The 20357-nt window shown below is 38.8% G+C and overlaps 1 pseudogene; it reads left to right on the forward strand.

The window, feature by feature from the left end:
- The first annotated feature begins 1057 nt into the window (after positions 1 to 1057).
- LOC149210847 (protein SEH1-like) lies at positions 1058 to 19517 on the forward strand (annotated as a pseudogene).
- Positions 19518 to 20357: the final 840 nt, after the last annotated feature.

The raw sequence follows: 20357 nt of genomic DNA on the forward strand, positions 1-20357 counted from the left end.
ATTCCAAGGTGGTCATAAATTGGTTCAATGAAATTTCAGTATGTCACATGCACACACTTAGGCCCATTCTTGAGGAGGTTTTGAGAATTAAAGGACTTTTTTATCACATTATTTGTAATCACATTTACAGGGAACAAAATGTTATATCTGATGAGCTTTCGAAGGTGAGCATGCAACAAGCTTGGGGGTCTTGGAAGATCTCAGAGCAAGTTGGCATAGATCATTTCGAGTACTACCATAGACCCTTTTCTGAGGGGTTATAGGATGCAACTGTCTGGGATTGATTCTACCAGTTTTTTAATATCACAGTGTTTCCTTTTTATTACAGTTTATACATGATTTTTCTATATTAGCATATGCAGATATGTAATCAATGTATTTTGGTTATCACAAAATCTGATGCTCTTTAGGTAACATGACATATGGATACTGTATTATGTTGATATGGACTAATGATATGAACTTCTGCCAGTATTTGTCACAACAAATCCTCATTTTTTTTAATGCTCTTAAGCATCTACAAGATGTAATTTTCACTATCTTTAATGAAAATTATGATTTTTCTTGGGGAAACAAATAATATAAATTTTAATAAAATTATAAATTATTATTATTTAAAATACATTTTCGATATTTAAATAATTTTAATATCTTAAAAAAACTCTTAATTAAGCCGAAAGTTGTTTCCTCTGCAGCTTGGGGTGAGCACATATTGTTCACCCCAACCAATGGCAAGCATTCATTTTAATCCTCCTAGATGCAATCAAAATTTAACATGTGCCTCTCTTTCTCCCGATGATTTGTGGCATAATCGAGTCTTGTCGAGCCAGAACATCCTAGTATACACTCATCACTCACATATAAACCCTTTCGACTAATAAAAATTTAGGTGTCATTTGGCTCTTTGAGTGGAGAAAAGTCTAAACGACCTATTATTCCAAATATAAATTGGCTCTTCCAAAATGCCCATGCTATTTTGATCCCACGTTGGCAGTAAGTATATCGAATTCTAAACATTCAACTATTTCGAGGTAATCTATCTAAACAGAGCACAGAAATGGAGAAAACAATAGTGTCAATGGAGGAAGGAATTCACCGCAATGCATGGAATTACAACGAAGAAAGAATTGCAGGGGGCCACATAGACAGTTCCTTCCACATCTTCGACTCTCACAAGGCTATAGATTCACAATTTACTTGCACCTGTAGATGGAAGGCACACATTAGTAGCATGGTAAAGATAGTATGGGTTCCTCCTAAGTATGGAGATGTAATTGATTCTTGTAGTATGGATTGGACTATTTCACTCTGGGGGAAGTGAAAGCAAATTCTAAATAATGTAGATGGAGGTTGTGTTATTAGTTTCAAGATGGACTAGTAGCGACATTGGATATTCAATTTGGTAATTATGTGTTGGGATTGAAATTGGTGGTTGCATATGTTGATGGCCATGTAAAGATCTATGAATCACTTGACACATTGAAGTTAAAGCAATGGCAACTTCAGGCTGAATTTCAAAACGTAAGTAGAGTGGTTGAGAGATTTTGGAAAATGTTCATGTTTGACAACCTCCATTACTTAGAAGTCCCATGCCAGTGCTATTCAACAACCCACATTTATTTTAGGCTTCAACTCGAATATACCACAATTCAATGTTGCAAAGATCTAGGAGTTTATAGAGGTTCATCAGCGTTGGCATCCAATTGCAGAGTTAGTAGCCCCTGGTGAAGATGCAGACCAAGTATATGATATTTCATGGGAACCTAATATTGGCAGGCCATAAGAAATAATAGCCATTGCTAATAACAAAGGAGTCTCTATATCACACTGTTGATGCCTTGAAATTCGTTGCAACAACATCGGGGAAACCACCCGGTCCGGAACTTAGTGCAGCTCCTTTTCCGTTTGGAATAGTGGCTCCGACTGGGGATAACGGGACCAGTTTCCCAAAGATTATAAGTGAACGGGATGGATGGATGATTTAAGATATGAAATGATAATAAACAAAATAACTAAACTATAAAAGAAATACAAAAACTATAAGCTAATCCCGGGACTTATCAATTCAGACAGTACAGCGTTTAATAAACTATGCTTAATGACAGGCATATAGATGACACTAACAACAAGCATAGATGTTTAATCATTTGAGATTGCTCTGCGTAAGTAGTTACGCAGAGCTATAATAGCGAATTACTGTACTCAGTCATTTATATTATTGATACATACATGGGTGAAAGATAACAAATCTCAAAACATTCAATAGTGATATGAAATGAAGACTTGTTGTTGTATTGCATACATGTATTCAATAATAGCAAAGTAATAACACAGCAATTCATATAACTGAAAAGAGAACAGATACAGATAATAGTACCATGCAAGCTGTTTGATCAATCCAATGTATTAATCGCTATGTAGCAGTCCTTCCTTCCAACCAGAAAGCATTCCAAGCAAACGACAATAGTGCACAATTTACTTAAACAGCATTCCAAGTAAAATTAAGGACCAGTGGTCGAGTTTCAAAAAGAATATAGACCGAAGCACAATAGTGCAAACTTCAGCCTTTTAGTCTTTTACAAAATTTTACGACCCTTTCCAAAACAATGAAAGGGTCTATAAATACTATTCTAATCTAACTACTGAATATCTAAAAACTGAAAACTAAGAAATCGGCATCAACAAATATCATTTTGCATTTGGGTGATTCGGCAGTCGGCGGCGATGCTTCAGTCAGCTGTCTCTTTGCCTTTACTCTTTCGCTGACATATCGCCAGCATTGGCTCTACTTCAGGTGGAGTATTGAGGCGAGAAGTCAGCTGTGCATCATATGTGGCATCTTGGAAATCGGCAATCAGGTATTGGAGAGCGTCGGTTAGACAGTTAAGAGCCGACCTTTGAGAATGCGGTTTAATCAAGAAAAGCCAGTATGCATCGGAGGTCAAGGTATTCACTCCAGTAATTAACCGCCCTTGTTCTTCCAGCTTAAGATAATTCTTATGCTCCAGCATATTCGCGGTTGTTATGTTTCCAGGTGTGCATTGTGAAATCATGTTAGCCAGATACAATGTATCATTGACTATATTGATCATGTTTTTGGAAATTGTTTTGCATCTGGATGCTGCCCTCTCTGCCTTCATTACCTGTGTTTCCCATTCCATGAAAAGTATGTTCTTGTATGTTTCACTAATTCGGGCTAAATTAGCAGCTTGCCCTTCTGGAGTATCTTGCCATTCAATATATTCTATTATTTCATCTTCGGCCTGATCCAAGTTAGTCCTGGCTTTCTCGATTTGCTTACATACTGCTGTAGATATATCACAAAGTGACTCAGCCTCAACTAGCTGTTGGCACAAAAGTCTAATCTGAGATATTAAAGCGCCGTTTATCAGAGTTGCCTCTGTTCTGAAATCTTCAATACTCTTGGCACCTTTAATACCTTCAAGCTGTGCTGAGAGCTGAACTATTTGATCCTCTTTAGATTTCATTAACAGCTCATTTGATGCTTCCAACTGTGATAATGCCTCTGCTAATTCACGTGCTTTAATGTCACTTTGGTCTATCCTTAGTTTTTCAATTTGCTGGGTTAACAAATGATTCTCTTGTTGTTGAGCCAGCAATTGTTCTTATGCCTGTGTCATTTTATTCTTTGCCTCTATCACTTCTGCTTGCAATGCATATACCTCATGCTCTTTAGTCTTCAAAAGAAGACTCACTTCGGATGCTTTGTCAATGGTTGCTGCTGAATAAGCTCCCGCAAATTGCGACAGCTTTGTTAAATCTTCGGAGGGACTTAATTCTCCCTTCCAGACGACATTGCCCGTGACTGTTTGCTCATTTGAAACAGAAGGTTGATCAAGCCTTCGCCTCTTCCTTGAGCGTCTTACAACGGCTTTATGCTTAGGGCTGTAGAAAATGTCTAGAGGAGGAATTTCCTCTACCTGAAGATCAACTTGATCAGATGGATTCTGAGTAACTTCTTCAACGTTCTGTAATGTGGGTGGGCCGCTGGTTCCTTCAAGAACCGGAGAAACAGTAATATCGGGAGTCTTTAAGGCATCTGAGTCTTTGGAGGCTTCTTTACCACTTATAATGGAATCAAATTGGTTCCATTCCTTAATCAATTCAGTATCGACAGAGATTTGCTTACTCTGTTCTTTTTCTTTTTCAATTCTCTGCTATTCTTCGAATGCCTTCCGCTGTTGCTCCTCTTGTACTCTCCGTTGCTGTTCCTCCAATTCCTTTTTCTGCCTATCTTCCAGTTCTTTCCTTATTTTTTCTTCTTCCTCTCGTTTCCTCTGTTCTTCTATCTCCCTTTGCCTTCTCTGCTCTTGTTCAATTTGTGCTTTTTGCTGCCTTTCTATTTGTTCTCTTCTATGACTTTCTGCCTGCAGCTTTCTTTGACTTTCCTCCTGTTCTCTAATTGTAACGGGAGGTGAATTTATTTCTGGCTGATCAGGCTCGCTTGAGGATGAAGTTGGGGTTGTAGATAATAACTTTAGAGGCAAAGTTTGCAACCTTTGCTTTCTAAGTTTATTAAATTCAGTTAATTCCATATCTTCATATCTCATCGCAGCAAGTTGTTTGACTTGGCTTATTGAATCAGCACCCATGAACAGGTCGTCAAACTGGTCTTCTTGGTGAACAACCTTTGTCAGCTTAGCCTGTTCCAAGGCAATGAAAGCAGCCTTGTTCGGGTCATAGAGTCTGTTGGGAATAGAAACTAGAGATAGCATTTGGAGTTTTGCTGCTTCCTTTTCTGCATGCTTATAATTTAGCAGCGTATAAACTCCAATTCTTAAAGGAAACGATGGCCATCCTCTCTTCTTCTCCTCTTTGAGAGTTTGGGTAACACCTTCAGACATTATCTGATAAGAGATTTCTCGGGCTAACAGTTTGTCTGGCATGTATACGGGAAGAACATGTGGCCTGGCCTTGCTTCCAAAAACTCTGATATAAGAAAAACATTCTTCGCCGAACCAATGGGCTACGGCTGGCAGGTCAAAAGAGGCTTCATAGGAAATCCTAGGGATAGGTCTGTCAAAAATAGAATAGCGAACGGGAACCATAAAACCATTGCAAATTTGGTACAAATGGTCTTTGTGAGAAGGTTTCCACAATTTACGATGATACAAATGAATAGGTGTTGGGTCGTGGGTTGTCCATCTCCAACCAAGGACAGGAAACTCAGAATTAAAACAAAGGGCATCCATAATGTATGCAGAGTAATAAAAAGGTGGGATTTTTCTCTCAGTGACTCTGGTTTTGGCCCTAAACTCACGAATAGCTAAGACCAACTTATCAGACAGGATAGTGGCCCAATCCATAATTATACTATTAACGGCCGCTTCCATTAAGGGAACCATATCAACATGGATATTTGCAGAATCATGAAATCCCCACAATCTACACATCATAATTCCAGCATAGCAGTAAGGTGAAGCCAGAGAGGCATTGGAGTACTTACCCGACATATCCTGTTTGTGTTTTGCTGGATTTTGCCTCCAATCTCGGAGAGGTTCGGCTGGTGATTCATTCTCTCTGGCAAATTTTTCCACAAATGCTCTGTTATAGACTTGCTCGGGATTGGGCAAATGATACATTCGTCTTAAGTCGTCAGGCTTGAAGGAGCCGAAAATCCTTCCATCCTTAGAAATGAAGGTTCTATTAGTGAGAGGAACTTCTTCAATTGCCCAACGTACCACATCAGTATAAGGCAAGACTTGTTCCCTGGCTGCTATTCTGTGCAGAAAAGAGTCAGCCAAATCTTTAAGAGTTGCCTCAGACTTTCTTAATTCATCCACACTTGCCTCCGTTACTGTCACTTCTGGGTGTTCTCCTTCTAGCAAATTATATGTCCCTTGCCATGTAGTACCAGTAAGACCAGTGCATGTAGTATCTGAGATTAAGCCTTTCCTTGAAGGTGTAGCAGCTTGGCCTGAGGCGGGTGTCGTAGTAGAACCTGCCATCTTCTTGAACTTTTTTCCCATCATATTCAGACTTCTCTCGTTAGTCGAATTCTACACAAGTGCAAGAGAAATCGTAACAAAGAAATAACAATGACAATCCATAACGGGATAAATATATGATTTGAAGCGTGGCGAGATTATTCCTAAAAGAGGCTGCGGATCTAATGATTTGAGAAGGCACCGTAGATGTAATGATGGTGATTTTACGGCCTGCAGCTTCATAAATGACCATTACTTAAGTTATTAAACCGAATGACCCCTTAAAGCGTGTAATAGATTTTTTCAAAGGTCTAATCGTAATTGCTCGTTAATTCGAAGGGGCAAAGCTTTAAATACGCATGCATTACCTTATCCCTTTACTTAACGGCATTTTGAAATCTGTGATTTTGTCAAATCGATTTTAAATATAACTTTAATGCTTTGAAATAATCACCTTTTGGAACTGAGGTCATCATTAAGCGTCATCATATCGCATCGGAAGTGTGTGTGTGGCGTTATCACTTGGGAAAGTTCTTTAGCGAACGCCGATTGCGATATCGCATTCGGCGCGCGAACATAACCCCCAAATGTGTATCAATTGCTTTTAGCGAATGCCGATAGCGATATCGCATCGGGGAAAGGATATAAACGTCTTATGAAAATGCGTAGGATTGTACCGATTGCCGATATGCGATATCGCATCGGGCCGGAGTGTTAAAACATTTTTCACAAGACATAGTGCCATGCCGATAGCCGATCGCCGATATCGCGTCGCATCGGGGAAAAGGTATGTGCCCTTTTGTGTGTGCATTGGCTATTGCCGATGGCCGATAGCGATATCGCATCGGGAAAAACCAAGATGGCAACCGAACTTGCGATTACTTTTTTGGACTTAACCAAAAATTGCTTATCATTTGCTCAACAAGGGTTTTTTGCATAAATTCATTTGATTATCATACCTTATTTGAACAAGTTTATTAATGCCAATTAAAAATTTTAAAAGGGACCCATTTCATATGTAAATTGTTTGTGATAAAAATGTTATGAAATGGGGGGTTGTTGTAGGGCACAACAATTGGCGATTCGCTGGCAGAACCAGTTATCTCTGAACTAACAATTATATTTACATTTTCTCAAATAGAATCTTTATAAAAGAAAGGAAATTTCTAATATAACTAGATATCTATTGATTCTAAATAAAACAGGTTTCTTCATTAAACTTCCTCTTTTTATAAATGCACTTCGAGTATTAAAATAAGTCCTTATTGGTTTGTAAAAGTAAAAATAGAAAACTTTTCCATATCAGCTTTTGAAATAAACTCCTCTGTCACAGGTAGAGCCTCTGCTGCCAGCAAACGTTCATAGTCTCGGCAGGGTTACCTTTTAACCATGTTCTTGTCCATTGTTCCATTCACCTTAGAGTGTGACTAAACATAATGAATTCAAAAGATATTCTCGTATTTTTTGAATTTCAATTTCTTTTTTCGTTTAAGATAAAAGCCATTGTCCTGGTTTGGTGGCCAGATAGGTGACAATGCCATTCACGGGTAGTAATTAAACTGAACAAGCTGGCTCGTGATGAGACCCCTTGTCTTGAGATTTCAAGCCATTACCCTGTTTGGTATGCAGTTTTGGTAATGTCAGTTAAATTATTTTCCTATGAACATGGTAAGCAGGCTTGTGATAAGACCTCTTATCTTTAATCTTTTATATTTTAGAATTACACTCTGAGTAATCAAAAACTGTTGGTGAATGGGATGAACAATTATCTTATTAAGAATAAATGGATGACAGGTTTAAGAGTTGAAGATGCTGAAGATGAATTAGCTCCTATTTTCGTATAGATAACCTTTGGGGACTAATTTCAACCACTCAAGATGATTCATAGATCTTTGTTTAGAGTGAAATTTACAAAGGTGAGTCTGTAATGCTTAGAATAAAAAGATATCTAATTTCCTAGAAATGATCTCTCTTGGTTCAGGATGCTATTTTTTAAAAAGTAAATATTAATATTACTATGGCGAGACAGCTTTTGTTTACAGCGAAAGGTCAATGGGAATGTCCCACATTCTTATTCCTACAAATCCTACAAACTATGAAAAACTAATAAGCTAGAAAGAGAAGGGGTTACCTCCTCAGTTAAAGAATTTCTTCAGAATTAGACCATTGACAGGGAGAGAATCTCTCACCCCTGATAGATTTTGAAGTATGAATGTGGAATGGCCTACTTTTTCACAGATTTGAAATGGTCCTAGCCACAGTTTTTGGAATTTGGAATGTTTACCTTTGTCTTCATGGGCTTTGTCCCATTTCAGGACTAGATCTCCGACTTCAAATTGTCTAGGGCTGGATGAGGCTAGATCGAAAGCTGCTTTAATGACTTGCTGATGTCTTGCATGTGTAACCTTGGCTTTATCCCTTTCTTCTTCAAGTTTGAGTATTTGATCATGTCTAAACTGTATAGAAGAAGAAGGAGTTTCGTCTATAAATTGCACTAGGGCTAAAGATGGGAGAAGAAGATTGGTTGGTACGACTGCTTCTTTTCCATAAACAAGATTAAAAGGAGAGGTCCCTATGGAAGCTTTCTGTGTAATTCTATCGGCCCATAATGCAAATACCAAGGATTTATGCCAGTTCTTATGATTTTCTTCAATTGTTCGCTTAATGATTTTGATTAGATTTTTATTAGTTGATTCTGCTAGGTCGTTACCCTGGGGGTAATAGTTGGCAGAATACTTTAATTTGAATCCTCTTTTGATAGCGAAATCAATCATTGCATTGCCTGAGAAGTAAGAAGCATTATCAAAGACAAGAGCGTTTGGAACACCAAACCTGGTTACGATGAACTGATCTATAAATTCGATGATTGCTTCCGAGTTTGTTGTCTTTAATGGAACTGCTTCTACCCACTTTGTAAAGTAATCAGTTGCTGTAAGGATATACTTGTGTTGCTTGGAAGATGAAGGATTTATTTCTCCAATGATGTCCAATCCCCATTGTTCAAAAGGTTGTTCAATGTTGATTGGTTGTAAAGGGAAAGCTGGCTTTCGTTGTCTTCCACTGGCAGTTTGGCACTTAATGCATTTCCTTACATATTCATGAGCATCCTTAAACAAAGTAGGCCAGTAATATCCGGCATGAATTACTTTATGAGCTGTTGTATCAGCTCCAAAATGTCCTCCTACCGGTCCGTCGTGTAGCTCCTGCAAAACCTTTTGAGCTTCAGGTTTCTCAAGGCATCTTAGTAATACAGAATCATAGTTTCTCCTGAAGAGCACATCGTTAATAAGAGAAAAACTCTTAGCTTTCAATCTAATGGCTCTCTTATTCTTGTAGGACAAATTGGTAGGTGCATAACCATTCTTTAAATAAAAGATTAGATCTGAATATTGAGATTCGGAATCCGGTATACTTAGCTGATTGACTTCTTGGTTTTGCTCTGTATCACCTGATTCAGGAATGTTTGATGCTCCTGCTAAGATCCTGCAAAAACCTTGACCTTTAACAAATTTTGCTGGCTTTATTTCTAGATCATATTCTTGGAGGGCTGCGACCCAGTTTGCCCTCTTTTCTCCCAATTCCTTTTGAATTAATAGTTGCCTAACTGCGGAGAAAGGAACTATTACTTTAGTATGGGTTTTAAGAAGAAAGGGTCGATAATGTTTGACTGCTTTAAAGACAGCAAAAGCTTGTTTCTCAATTTCGGAATAATTCAATTCGGCGCCTTGGAAGTTAGAACTGAAGAACGAAATGGGCGCTTCCAAATTGTCATCATTCAACTGAGTTAGTACTGCTGCGTAAGATAAGTCGGATGCAATAGTATATAATGTAAAATGATTAGAAAGATTTGGAGTATTCAGGGCTGGGACATTGATTATGGATTGTTTAATATCATGAAAAGCTTGCTTTTCTTCTAGTCCCCATCTGAAGGTTGAATTCTTTTTAATCATCTTTTGCAGTGGTAGTACAATCTGTGAAAAATCTGGAACAAATCGCTTAACGAAATTAATTTGTCCTAAAAACGACTGCATCGATTTTTTATTGTGTGGAAAAGGAATTTCAGAAATTTCTTTAATTCGCTCAGGATCTACATAAATGCCATCCTTAGATACAATAAACCCTAAGAGCTTGCCTTGGTTGAGAGCGAAAAAAGACTTTTTCGGGTTAAGAGAGATACCATATGTTTTGCATCGTTGAAAAATCTGATTTAAATCATGCAAGTGATTATATCTCTTTTTAGAATATACAGTAATGTCATCGAGGTAGACAACTACTGTTCGGTTAATTAACCCTCTAAAGGCTGTATCCATAGCTCTTTGAAATGTCGCTCCTGCATTTATGAGTCCGAAAGGCATCTTTTGGTATGCGTAAGTTCCCCATTTTGTTCTGAATGTAGTTTTTAATTGGTCATCAGGGTGGACCAGCACTTGATTGTATCCTGAGAAACCATCAAGAAAAGACATCAATTCAGATCCTGCTACCGATTGAAGGATTTGCTCCATGGTAGGCAGAGGGAAGTTATCTTTTAAGCTTGCCTTATTTAAATTTCTGAAATCAATACAGATTCTGATGTCGCCGTTTTTCTTCCTGACGGGTACCATATTGGAGACCCAGTTTGAGTGTCGGACAGGAAAGATAATCTTAGCTTTTAAAAGCTTATTAAGTTCCGACTTTATCTGGCTCTCCAAATTTGGATGGATTTTTCTTAACTTCTGCTGGATTGGTTTTTGATCGGGAAGCATAGGAATAGTGTGTTGTATGATAGATGTATCATATGTTTTAAGGTCATCATACTTCCAAGCAAAAACTTGTTTGTTTTTTCTTAAAAGTTTGATAAATGCTTCCTTTTCTATTGTAGAAAGTCCTAATCCTAAATTTATATTCTGAGGAGTTTGAGCCGTTCCTAAATTAATCAATTCAAACCTAAGAGTAGAGCTCTGGAGTTTAGCATTAATTACAGGTTTAAACCTATCTTTGATGTCATAAAGGTCTTCAAGCTTTACCACAGGTTTAGGAATAACGTTATCTTGAGATGTTTGCTTCATTTGAGAATCATGCTCATCCTCTTCAATGACTTGATTGTCATAGGACTTTTCAGAGGTCAAAAATTGCAAAATATCCTCGTCATGGTTGAAAACCCTCCAGCTAGTGATGTTATCAGGAACTGAAGGTCTAAAAATTAACTCTACAGAAAATCTATCAAGACTATAGTCTTCGGAAGGGAGAAGCTTGGAAGCTACGTTGGCTAGTAAATCAGCTGCTGAATTTTGCGATCTTGGGATTGATAAAATATTGAATGCTGAGAAATGCGAAGTGAGATCTTGCACTAGCGTTTGATAATGCTTAAGGTGGCTTGAGAGGCAATGGATTGTATTCCTTACCTGTTTAACAATGATCTCACTATCGCCGAATACTTTTAAATATTGGACTTTAAGGTCAATTGCCTTATATAATCCCTGAAGTAGTGCTTCGTATTCGGCTGTATTGTTGGTGCATTCAAATTCTAATCTACAAGAAAGCATTGTCTTTTCGCCTTTTGGACTAATCAAAATGCAACCTGCTCCTGAGCCCTCGCTGGACTTAGAGCCATCAAAATACAAAGACCAAAATAAAGGAGAATCAGAAATATTTACATCCTTTTGATCTACATTAAAGCATTTGGATAAATTTGATTGTGAAAAATTTTCTACTTGAGATGTACAATGATTAACTTGAAAAGGGGAAGATTGGGCAACAAAATTGCCAAAGAATGATTGTGAAGAATAATTTCCCAAAATGTTATTGTTGAAAGCCACCGGCTGGTTTTCTTGTTCGAAATCGGTTACTGTATGAGTCATATGCTTCTCACGGTCGATCCTTATTTGATTTGGCTTACCCTTGTAGGGGAGCCACATATGTGACCAATCGGTGGAAATGTATCCATGTAGTTTCTCAGACCAGTCTCTGCTCAAAATTAAACCGTAAAATTCAGGTATGTCGGCTATCAAAATGTCTATTCTCTGTACTATTCTGGGATCAGCAGACAACCTGATAGTCACGGAATTAATTTCTCCTATGACCTGTACTTTGGTTCTGTCTAACTGTACAATGTGGATGGCTGACTTCTGAGGTTCTATGTTCAGCTTAGAACAAACTGAAGCTGGCATAATATTGGATGAAGCCCCTGAATCAATTAAACAGTTATGCAGATTTCGATTATAGATTTCATAGGTGAGCAAAAAAGGTGGGGTATGAGAATTGGATCTATCTCCAATCAGAACCGAATCGGTAGCCTCGACCATATCTGGAGGGGGTTGTCCTGAATCATTAGCAGCTTTTGAACTGGGAAGAGGGGAAGAGGGAATAGCGTTAAATTCCCTTAGGAGCAGTTTTTGCTGATGTTTTAATTTACCTAGTTCAAACATAGTTATGTTTGCCTTGGTCTTTTTCATGTCATCGACAATATTATACTCCATATGGTCAGATACCACTAGCGTTTTGGATGTTGAAGGAGAATTAGAAATTGGAGGCTGGTTTTGAGGGGCTGCTACCGGAGATTTCTTCGGAAGAACTTTTTCTTTTGGTGTGGCAGCACCTGCACTCCTCTTTTTTGTTTGAGTAGGTTCAGAAGCGCTTCTACTTCTTGTAGTAACCGGAAAGGCTTCTTCTTCATTCTCAGTATCAGAGTTTGGGAGTATAAAATCCCACATTCCATGGCATTCAGCTACTTCTTCTTCATCATTGGTCTGTTCAGTTGTTTCACCTTCCTCTTCTTCTTGGTCTGAGTCTGCATTGGATATAACATTGGGTGGCTTTGACTCAGTTTTCTTGTAAGTTCTAAATGGTCTTTTATTTGAGGTTTCGGCCACCTGTTTCTTGATATCAACCATTTCATTAGACAATGTTTTAAGGACCTTTTGTAAACCTTCCATATCATAGGGGTCCTTTGGGGTTTTCTTCTTGGAATCTTCTTTAAACGAGACTTTTTTAGCTTTTCGGTCTTCAAGAGCAGCTTTCTTCTCAAGAGCATTAATGCGCTTTTCAACAGCAAGTGCTTCTTTCATGTTTTCAGCTAAGGTAGGTTTGCCAGCCCTGTCTACAAAAATAGCTATGTTGGCAGGTAAGGCGGTAATATACCATTCGCTTCTGATTTGTTCACTTGGTTTAGAGGCGGTAGGGATTTTATTCAGGAGTTTATTAAATCTGGCATTAAACTCTTTTATTGGTTCCCTATGCTCTATTCTCAAGTTGGAGAGATCATTTATTAAAGTAGCTAAGGACCTATCATCTCCATACTTGGTAAGAAACTCCTCTTGGCATGTGTTCCAACTGGTAATTAAACCAGAAGGTAAGGAAAAATACCAGGATCCTGCCGATCCTTGTAAAGTGTAGGGAAAAAGTCTGACAACAACATCTTGCTCTGTCACTCCTTTCAAGTTAACTGCTAACATAAAATTGTTAATATGTTCTTCAGCTTGGGTTCCGTTATCTGGATTAAATTTAGGCAACCATTTTTCGGGAGTGTCTGGTAGATCATGTAATGGTCCAGGCATGTTGACTGCACCTGGCCTAGTCCATGGATCTGCCATTGTGCTAGCAACAGTGGTTGACACTACTTTCGGGGTTCCAGATGTTTGAGGAGGTATAAAAAATGAAGAGTGAATAGGTTGGGATATTGAGGCTCCTATTCCCTGATGAACAACAATATGTAATGGAGGAGTGGATGGTCGACTTTGCAGATGCGGAGATGAAATGGAGGATGTGGAAGAAAAATCTCCACTATCAGATCCTTCAGTATTTTTCTTTGGCCTTTTCCTTTTGGGTAAAGGAAACTCAGTGGGTTCAATACCAAGTTTTTCGCTCTGAAGTCTGGTGAGAGGATGAGTGAGGTTGAACTGCGAAGTCGCACTGCTTTCTGATATCTCAGATTTCTGTGGTGAGATGGAGAAGCTCCGAAGTTTCTGGATTAGAGACTGGACTTCAGGAGATTCAAGACTTAGTTGTTCTGAAATATTATGGGTGTGAGCAGTGGTGGTTGATTCTTCCTTTCTTTGATCATGTGCTGGTAAACCAGCATGTGATTGAGAAGGAGAAGATGGTTTGGAGGGGGAATTACTCTTAGAATGGTTTGTGGAGTTGGACCTACTTGCCATTCACAGTTGATTGCCCTCCTTCTAGCGCCAAAAATGTTGATGCCTCGAAATTCGTTGCAACAACATCGGGGAAACCACCCGGTCCGGAACTTAGTGCAGCTCCTTTTCCGTTTGGAATAGTGGCTCCGACTGGGGATAACGGGACCAGTTTCCCAAAGATTATAAGTGAACGGGATGGATGGATGATTTAAGATATGAAATGATAATAAACAAAATAACTAAACTATAAAAGAAATACAAAAACTATAAGCTAATCCCGGGACTTATCAATTCAGACAGTACAGCGTTTAATAAACTATGCTTAATGACAGGCATATAGATGACACTAACAACAAGCATAGATGTTTAATCATTTGAGATTGCTCTGCGTAAGTAGTTACGCAGAGCTATAATAGCGAATTACTGTACTCAGTCATTTATATTATTGATACATACATGGGTGAAAGATAACAAATCTCAAAACATTCAATAGTGATATGAAATGAAGACTTGTTGTTGTATTGCATACATGTATTCAATAATAGCAAAGTAATAACACAGCAATTCATATAACTGAAAAGAGAACAGATACAGATAATAGTACCATGCAAGCTGTTTGATCAATCCAATGTATTAATCGCTATGTAGCAGTCCTTCCTTCCAACCAGAAAGCATTCCAAGCAAACGACAATAGTGCACAATTTACTTAAACAGCATTCCAAGTAAAATTAAGGACCAGTGGTCGAGTTTCAAAAAGAATATAGACCGAAGCACAATAGTGCAAACTTCAGCCTTTTAGTCTTTTACAAAATTTTACGACCCTTTCCAAAACAATGAAAGGGTCTATAAATACTATTCTAATCTAACTACTGAATATCTAAAAACTGAAAACTAAGAAATCGGCATCAACAAATATCATTTTGCATTTGGGTGATTCGGCAGTCGGCGGCGATGCTTCAGTCAGCTGTCTCTTTGCCTTTACTCTTTCGCTGACATATCGCCAGCATTGGCTCTACTTCAGGTGGAGTATTGAGGCGAGAAGTCAGCTGTGCATCATATGTGGCATCTTGGAAATCGGCAATCAGGTATTGGAGAGCGTCGGTTAGACAGTTAAGAGCCGACCTTTGAGAATGCGGTTTAATCAAGAAAAGCCAGTATGCATCGGAGGTCAAGGTATTCACTCCAGTAATTAACCGCCCTTGTTCTTCCAGCTTAAGATAATTCTTATGCTCCAGCATATTCGCGGTTGTTATGTTTCCAGGTGTGCATTGTGAAATCATGTTAGCCAGATACAATGTATCATTGACTATATTGATCATGTTTTTGGAAATTGTTTTGCATCTGGATGCTGCCCTCTCTGCCTTCATTACCTGTGTTTCCCATTCCATGAAAAGTATGTTCTTGTATGTTTCACTAATTCGGGCTAAATTAGCAGCTTGCCCTTCTGGAGTATCTTGCCATTCAATATATTCTATTATTTCATCTTCGGCCTGATCCAAGTTAGTCCTGGCTTTCTCGATTTGCTTACATACTGCTGTAGATATATCACAAAGTGACTCAGCCTCAACTAGCTGTTGGCACAAAAGTCTAATCTGAGATATTAAAGCGCCGTTTATCAGAGTTGCCTCTGTTCTGAAATCTTCAATACTCTTGGCACCTTTAATACCTTCAAGCTGTGCTGAGAGCTGAACTATTTGATCCTCTTTAGATTTCATTAACAGCTCATTTGATGCTTCCAACTGTGATAATGCCTCTGCTAATTCACGTGCTTTAATGTCACTTCGGTCTATCCTTAGTTTTTCAATTTGCTGGGTTAACAAATGATTCTCTTGTTGTTGAGACAGCAATTGTTCTTCCGCCTGTGTCGTTTTATTCTTTGCCTCTATCACTTCTGCTTGCAATGCATATACCTCATGCTCTTTAGTCTTCAAAAGAAGACTCACTTCGGATGCTTTGTCAATGGTTGCTGCTGAATAAGCTCCCGCAAATTGCGACAGCTTTGTTAAATCTTCGGAGGGACTTAATTCTCCCTTCCAGACGACATTGCCCGTGACTGTTTGCTCATTTGAAACAGAAGGTTGATCAAGCCTTCGCCTCTTCCTTGAGCGTCTTACAACGGCTTTATGCTTAGGGCTGTAGAAAATGTCTAGAGGAGGAATTTCCTCTACCTGAAGATCAACTTGATCAGATGGATTCTGAGTAACTTCTTCAACGTTCTGTACTGTGGGTGGGCCGCTGGTTCCTTCAAGAACCGGAGAAACAGTAATATCGGGAGTCTTTAAGGCATCTGAGTCTTTGGAGGCTTCTTTACCACTTATAATGGAATCAAATTGGTTCCATTCCTTAATCAATTCAGTATCGACAGAGATTTGCTTACTCTGTTCTTTTTCTTTTTCAATTCTCTGCTGTTCTTCGAATGCCTTCCGCTGTTGCTCCTCTTGTACTCTCCGTTGCTGTTCCTCCAATTCCTTTTTCTGCCTATCTTCCAGTTCTTTCCTTATTTTTTCTTCTTCCTCTCGTTTCCTCTGTTCTTCTATCTCCCTTTGCCTTCTCTGCTCTTGTTCAATTTGTGCTTTTTGCTGCCTTTCTATTTGTTCTCTTCTATGACTTTCTGCCTGCAGCTTTCTTTGACTTTCCTCCTGTTCTCTAATTGTAACGGGAGGTGAATTTATTTCTGGCTGATCAGGCTCGCTTGAGGATGAAGTTGGGGTTGTAGATAATAACTTTAGAGGCAAAGTTTGCAACCTTTGCTTTCTAAGTTTATTAAATTCAGTTAATTCCATATCTTCATATCTCATCGCAGCAAGTTGTTTGACTTGGCTTATTGAATCAGCACCCATGAACAGGTCGTCAAACTGGTCTTCTTGGTGAACAACCTTTGTCAGCTTAGCCTGTTCCAAGGCAATGAAAGCAGCCTTGTTCGGGTCATAGAGTCTGTTGGGAATAGAAACTAGAGATAGCATTTGGAGTTTTGCTGCTTCCTTTTCTGCATGTTTATAATTTAGCAGCGTATAAACTCCAATTCTTAAAGGAAACGATGGCCATCCTCTCTTCTTCTCCTCTTTGAGAGTTTGGGTAACACCTTCAGACATTATCTGATAAGAGATTTCTCGGGCTAACAGTTTGTCTGGCATGTATACGGGAAGAACATGTGGCCTGGCCTTGCTTCCAAAAACTCTGATATAAGAAAAACATTCTTCGCCGAACCAATGGGCTACGGCTGGCAGGTCAAAAGAGGCTTCATAGGAAATCCTAGGGATAGGTCTGTCAAAAATAGAATAGTGAACGGGAACCATAAAACCATTGCAAATTTGGTACAAATGGTCTTTGTGAGAAGGTTTCCACAATTTACGATGATACAAATGAATAGGTGTTGGGTCGTGGGTTGTCCATCTCCAACCAAGGACAGGAAACTCAGAATTAAAACAAAGGGCATCCATAATGTATGCAGAGTAATAAAAAGGTGGGATTTTTCTCTCAGTGACTCTGGTTTTGGCCCTAAACTCACGAATAGCTAAGACCAACTTATCAGACAGGATAGTGGCCCAATCCATAATTATACTATTAACGGCCGCTTCCATTAAGGGAACCATATCAACATGGATATTTGCAGAATCATGAAATCCCCACAATCTACACATCATAATTCCAGCATAGCAGTAAGGTGAAGCCAGAGAGGCATTGGAGTACTTACCCGACATATCCTGTTTGTGTTTTGCTGGATTTTGCCTCCAATCTCGGAGAGGTTCGGCTGGTGATTCATTCTCTCTGGCAAATTTTTCCACAAATGCTCTGTTATAGACTTGCTCGGGATTGGGCAAATGATACATTCGTCTTAAGTCGTCAGGCTTGAAGGAGCCGAAAATCCTTCCATCCTTAGAAATGAAGGTTCTATTAGTGAGAGGAACTTCTTCAATTGCCCAACGTACCACATCAGTATAAGGCAAGACTTGTTCCCTGGCTGCTATTCTGTGCAGAAAAGAGTCAGCCAAATCTTTAAGAGTTGCCTCAGACTTTCTTAATTCATCCACACTTGCCTCCGTTACTGTCACTTCTGGTTGTTCTCCTTCTAGCAAATTGTATGTCCCTTGCCATGTAGTACCAGTAAGACCAGTGCATGTAGTATCTGAGATTAAGCCTTTCCTTGAAGGTGTAGCAGCTTGGCCTGAGGCGGGTGTCGCAGTAGAACCTGCCATCTTCTTGAACTTTTTTCCCATCATATTCAGACTTCTCTCGTTAGTCGAATTCTACACAAGTGCAAGAGAAATCGTAACAAAGAAATAACAATGACAATCCATAACGGGATAAATATATGATTTGAAGCGTGGCGAGATTATTCCTAAAAGAGGCTGCGGATCTAATGATTTGAGAAGGCATCGTAGATGTAATGATGGTGATTTTACGGCCTGCAGCTTCATAAATGACCATTACTTAAGTTATTAAACCGAATGACCCCTTAAAGCGTGTAATAGATTTTTTCAAAGGTCTAATCGTAATTGCTCGTTAATTCGAAGGGGCAAAGCTTTAAATACGCATGCATTACCTTATCCCTTTACTTAACGGCATTTTGAAATCTGTGATTTTGTCAAATCGATTTTAAATATAACTTTAATGCTTTGAAATAATCACCTTTTGGAACTGAGGTCATCATTAAGCGTCATCATATCGCATCGGAAGTGTGTGTGTGGCGTTATCACTTGGGAAAGTTCTTTAGCGAACGCCGATTGCGATATCGCATTCGGCGCGCGAACATAACCCCCAAATGTGTATCAATTGCTTTTAGCGAATGCCGATAGCGATATCGCATCGGGGAAAGGATATAAACGTCTTATGAAAATGCGTAGGATTGTACCGATTGCCGATATGCGATATCGCATCGGGCCGGAGTGTTAAAACATTTTTCACAAGACATAGTGCCATGCCGATAGCCGATCGTCGATATCGCGTCGCATCGGGGAAAAGGTATGTGCCCTTTTGTGTGTGCATTGGCTATTGCCGATGGCCGATAGCGATATCGCATCGGGAAAAACCAAGATGGCAACCGAACTTGCGATTACTTTTTTGGACTTAACCAAAAATTGCTTATCATTTGCTCAACAAGGGTTTTTTGCATAAATTCATTTGATTATCATACCTTATTTGAACAAGTTTATTAATGCCAATTAAAATTTTTAAAAGGGACCCATTTCATATGTAAATTGTTTGTGATAAAAATGTTATGAAATGGGGGGTTGTTGTAGGGCACAACACACACATTGAGCTTGATTCAAACGCAAATGAAAAGCCTTTATTGAACATGGTTGCTTTGCTACCAGGGCATCATGGAGAGGTATGGCAATTGGATTGGGATATGGGTGGCATGACATTAGTAACATCAGGAAGTGATGGTGTTTTGCGTCTGTGGCAGTCAAATACAAGTGGAGTATGGCAGGAAGTGGTAGTTATAGAAATCAATTAAAGGATTAAACAAAGATACATTATTATGATGTCCTTGTACCATGAATATCAAATCGTTTTAACCCAGAAATAGAGACCCTTTCAACTACTAGATTAAGGCCCCTATCATTTGAGAGGGCCCATACAACTTTCTTGAGTCTTTGCCAATGGAGATCAAAACTACACAAACACACCATGTATTTGACCATGAGTTTTCGAAAATTTAGGACAAATTAGATTTACAAAATTAATGACAAATTAGATTTACAAAAATATGAAAGTTAATGAACTTTGCTTCCTTTCATGACATAATTTAAGATTGGTCCAACACTTCTTGTCCATAATTTCACCATCACCAAGATTTCCAATCCTCCTCCCGCAAACAATGCCTAATACAGAGGAAGTGAACACCAAACACTTCACAATCATTGCAGCAGAGCAAGCTTTCACCACATTTAATGGGCTTCGAAGCTCGTAGTCTATGCTGTCAGACTACAACACCCATTAAAACATTATGAAACCCTTGATTTCGCCATAAAATGTCCGAGAAACCTTAAATTCATAAACTAATTCATATTAGATACCCCTGCAATCCATCAAGATGATCATAGGGCGCGGGGATGTGGAAAACTTCAGAGAAACCATTGATGTTGCCAAAAACGCTGCGATAATCTAAGAGATCGGCTTGACATATCTCCAGGTTCTCTGATAATGCTTCTTCGGACTCCATAAGTGCAGTTACCTCTTCTGTAAATTCACCATAATTTAACATATTCATGATTATATTTTCAGAGTCATTCGTTGACTTTATGACTGAACTCTGAGATAATTTGCATCTATAGTCTAATTAAGCTCAAGCTAA

The sequence above is a fragment of the Pinus tabuliformis genome, chromosome 1_2 (genome assembly GCF_031772625.1).
Source record: "Pinus tabuliformis cultivar Carrire ecotype Pingquan chromosome 1_2, CPIR1, whole genome shotgun sequence".
NCBI classification, from domain to species: Eukaryota; Viridiplantae; Streptophyta; class Pinopsida; order Pinales; family Pinaceae; genus Pinus; species Pinus tabuliformis.